This window comes from Puntigrus tetrazona, chromosome 18 (assembly GCF_018831695.1).
Source record: "Puntigrus tetrazona isolate hp1 chromosome 18, ASM1883169v1, whole genome shotgun sequence".
NCBI lineage: Eukaryota > Metazoa > Chordata > Actinopteri > Cypriniformes > Cyprinidae > Puntigrus > Puntigrus tetrazona.
Window position 1 is genome coordinate 17,817,838 of NC_056716.1, and position 5,000 is coordinate 17,822,837.

The following is a 5,000-nucleotide window of genomic DNA, read 5'->3' on the forward strand; positions in this document are numbered from 1 at the left end:
CGAAAACCACGACCTCCGCGGTCATAAAGAGACCTCGCACGGACGGAAAAATTGATAACTGATCGGGAAGCGATCGTCTGGGCTCATCGCATATTCAAATGAACTGAACTCCAAAAGCTTGCATTGCCTAAAAAATGTCTTTATAGATATAAAAGATTATGATTATTTAATACACTCTCTAATATCTCCAGCTTTTCAATGACTCTGTCTGGTAAACCATTAACTGAACACACAAGCATGGTAATACGCACACGTTAAAATCTTAAAAAAAGAGCGCAGCTTCTGAAGTGTGAAACTGTTTTGCAGTATGAGTGTGTTTCAGATCCTACAGCTAAACCAGTCCTGACTGTCTGTGATCACGATCACATAAGAACACATATCTAATGTGTATATTTGTGATTTTTGTATCACTTTTTGGCTATTCATATTAACTGTACTGTGGATCAAATATTTAAAATTAATAATATAATATCAAACACTAATAATATCAGTAATATTAAGTTTTAGTAAAGTTTTGTGTTATGTAGCAATCTTACTAGTTTATTTTTGCCTACATACAGTTTTTTTAAATACATTTATATGTTGTTGATTTTTTTTATTATTGAGCAAAAATGAGAATTTTTTTTGGCAACTAGCAGAAAGAATATATTTTGTCATTTTTTTTAATTACAATATAATATCTCAGCTAAAAAAAAAATAAGTAACACACGTTTCGTTTAGCATAATAATTTAGTAAAATAATTTCTCTTTAGTATATTAGCTTTTATTTTGAATACGTTTTCATTTTTCATTTGAATTAGTGATTTTTAATAATCAGTTTTTTTAATATTATTATATTAGTTTGTCATTTTCATTAAAAACGTTCGTCTAGTATTTATATTTTTATTCTGTTTTTGCAGTTTTATTTTTTTTTTAAGTGCCGAAAATGTTTTCAATAGAACTGAGGTCATAAGAACTAGGAATGCGCAATAATCGAACCTAATTAGTGTTAGAGAAAAAACAATGAGCGCGCTGATAAACTATGATCAGATGGAGGATGCAGGCCTGTAGATATGGATCTCAGACAGACTGATATTGGCAGAACATGTTCTTTAAAGCCTGGCGAAGCGGACCACTATCGGTCAGACTGATCAATGCACGCAGATGACATCACTGCCGCTGAGATCTGGATCTATAGAGCAGGGGTGGAGGGGGCGGGGCCAAACCCAGCAGTCCTGTCCTGATTGGACGGTTCGGTAAATAGTGTGCGGCATTGAGACCCACAGCTCTGCGGAGGCTCCGTGGAGCCGGTCAGGGGTCAGGGTTCACGCACAGATAAAACTCCTTAGGAATCTGGGGTCAGAGGTCAGGCACACAAGTCAGGCCTCTTTCTCCAGGCCGTCAACATTCAGAGAGAGATAAAGAAAGTATTTGGACGGGGAACGACACGCAAAACACACGGCGCGAGCCCACAAACGACAGCTGGGGGAAAATAACTATATATAGCACCGCGCTCATTATAAATATTTGTGTGCCGGTGTTTAAAGTTCTTTTGAATATCTATATCGTTTCATTCGATGTTATGCGAGTCTGTCTGAAACCAGGAGTCACCAAACCACTGATATTCAGTGTCAGACGCAGGAAGTGCAAAAGAGCACGTACTCAAGAGAAACACTTCCAACCCTAAACCCGAATCCACCCTGAACAACAGCCTTCCTCCGGTACAACAGCCTGCAGATATGAACCCCACACTGAGAGAGGGGGGGGGCATCTGACCTCTGACCTCTGACACGCAATCTGGGCAAGTCAAATCCTGTCGAGAGGTTCGGGAAGCATGCAGGACATACCAGAGAAAAAGCTTGGAACTAGCCAAGGTGTATTACCTCGCTTTGACGAAACAGTTTTGATGCAAATCGATATTAGCAAATATAAAACGGAGTATCTTAATATGCTTTATTCTGCTTTGGCCACGCCCCCTGCGATCCCTCTGTTTCTCACAAGAGGGAAGCACTTTGTTTGAGGTTTGATTACATCGATAACACTAAAGAAGAATGATAGATAGATTTAAAGGCTGTCCAAAATCAGCAAATGAGCAAAAATATAGGCAGAAACATGCCCATGAAGAAGCATGCAAAAAACTACTGATTGCACTGCATATCACTTTTTCATCTTCTTTTCCATTACTTTTTTTTATGTGGGGCACTTTGAATTACCATTATGTATAAGATATGTGGGGCGTCTCTATGGGGTTGCTAAAGTGTTTGTGCTTTTAATCGAGTTGCTATGCAGTTGCTAGGGTGTTAAGCATCACTACTAACAACTCGCCACCAATCGGAAAGCTACACACACTCAAATAACTCATCAGAGGAAAATCAATGCAGAAGATGTCCATCCGCTGCTCCGAGGTCAGCTCTCCTGGATATTCCAGCCGAGCTAAAGAATGAGACCGCTTTAATTAAAGAGGCCGTAACCCTCAGACCCTCACACTAAATATCACAAACGACGCACACCGGAGGGAAAAGCAAGCATGAAACATCATGTACGACACACTCGATGGCATCTGTAACACGGCATCCGTTACCACAGGAACTAATTTCGTTTCACAGTTTACAGGACATAGGCTTCCTGAGGGCTCACAAACAGAAATGTGAAGCTTTCATCATGAATCATGTGAAAGGTACCAGGCTTGCTTGCTTTAAATGGTCGTCATTGTGAGTGTGTGTGTGTGTGTGTGTGTGTGTGTGTGTTTGGGGGCATTGTACGGAGGGCTTTGATGTGAACCCCGTCCCACATTCTGTCCCTTTAAGGTCATAAAACACACCGTAAAGCTCCCAACAACAGCTTCTCTTTCTCTCTGCTCCTCTTTTCACCTCCCCTGGGCTGATAAACCAGAGCTCTCCCTGAGAGGCGTCCACAACTCTAATGAATAGAGTTCAGCTCTGAATACAGCACCAATGCAAACTAAAGCACATCCACAGTAACTCATTTCTGTTTGCAAAAACAACAACAGTCTGACTGGTTTAATTATAGTACAACAGCAAGAGAAATTCACTATTATATCTTAATATACACTACAATATTTTTGCCTTGTTTTACAGTAGTGTGTGTATATATATATATATATATATATATATATATATATATATATATATATATATATTTTTATATTTTTTTATTTATTTACTTTTTGTTGTGTATATTAGATTTATTGATATAAACATATACTATATATATATATAGTATATGTTTATATTAATAAATATAATATATTTTTAATTAATAAAAAATAATATATATATATATATATATATATATATATATATATATATATATATATATATATATATATATATATTTTTTTTTTTTTGCAGTGTATAAAGCTCTGTCATGTTTCAATTAATTGGCAGAGCTATAAAATGAATGTGAAGCAGCTCTGATCATCCGATGACAAATGAGTTCATGATGCGATTACTTTTGTTTGTAGACTGGTTTCTTAGCAAACCACAGTTTGAGAAATTACTGAGATCCTAATTAAAACACGAAAGGAAACACATGTGGGATTATTGGCTTTTTTCGTTTTGTTTTCAGAAATCCTTCATCAAAAGTTTCTGTCGGTTCTCCATTTAACCTCAGTGCTGTCTTAAGATATATGGCCGCCTACATTAAACTAAATCCCAATCAGCAGATGATAGTAATTTCATGCAAATATTGAGTCCAGTTCATTCTATCAGCTGCTGACCAGCTGGCTGACCTCTCTACGGCCACAGATGGCCACTGGTCGAGCAAAGCATTGTGGGACAGCATTCACGACCACCACTGAACTACAGGCCCAGATGAGAGTGACCTTTAGGGGCACGAGAGGGCGAGCACACACAATCCTGCAACGCCCCCCTCCAGAGGCTCATGGGAAGACCAGCAGCGAGGCAGTGGGCTGGCAGGGTCAGAGGTCACAGGGGGAGGGTCACCGGGAGTTTAGGGAGGAGAGCCACAAATCTACAGATCTGAAAAAACACTTGAGTGCTTTTGTTCTTGGCAAACCATTTAGAGACTCAGGATGAAGCAATGAACAGAAATAAGAAAGAATATTCACTAAAGGACATGCAGATGAGGCGAGATGAGTCTGTGAGCGTGTGGCCGTTTTCTGCATGAGTCTCACAATTTAAAGACAACAACCACGAGTTCATCTGATCTCAAGATGTCAGTGTTGTGCAAAATTCACAATTGCAACAATTCAAGAGCGGGAAATTTCAATTGACACAGAAATTAGATTTAATTAAAGAATAGGAAATTACAGAATTGCAATTTTTATGCATAATTGCATTCTGGGAAAATATTTCTTTCCACTGTAATTTACAAAGGTTAATTAATTAAATATGGAATATATAGCTAAAACCACAACTAATATCTATCTGTCTATCTATCTATCTATCTATCTATCTATCTATCTATCTATCTATCTATCTATCTATCTACTATGTAATGTAATCTAATACCTATAAACCTTTACACTTTTCTGTCTTAAGGTTCAGTTCACACTATTAACAATCCATTAACTATGACTTTTGGCTCAATAAACCTCTTATTTGCTTCTTATTGACAGTAAGATAAGCTTAGGTATCGGGTAGGATTAGGAATATAGAAGAATGTTCACGCAGAATATGTGCTTTATGACATGTTAGCATGTTAATAATAGGCATGCAACTAGTTAACAATGAGAATCTTTCAAAAGAAACCTGCATTTAAAGTTGTACAAAGTTCTTTGAATTTCAGTTCATTTTAGTTCTACTTTCCGATATTTCAAATTGCAATTCTGCACCCTCTATTCAAATGAAATTCAGAAATCGTTTTTTTTTTTAACAGTTCAGTGTTGAACACCCATCTGAAAGTTGCATGTGCAGTGCTCAGAGAAGCTACTGTCCCAAAATGCCACTAAAACTAACCAGAAACGTAAAGTAAAAGGGCGCTATTGGATTACATCTGCGCACAGCTGCTGGGTTTGGTCTATCTCGAGGTGTTTTGAG

At 37.6% G+C, this 5,000-nt stretch overlaps 1 protein-coding gene across 1 annotated transcript in view; it reads right to left on the reverse strand.

Annotated features, from left to right (window-relative positions):
• prtga (protogenin homolog a (Gallus gallus)) overlaps positions 1-5,000 on the reverse strand; it is a 36,232-nt gene that overhangs the window by 8,708 nt on the left and 22,524 nt on the right. The gene's annotated exons all lie outside the window — the stretch shown is intronic.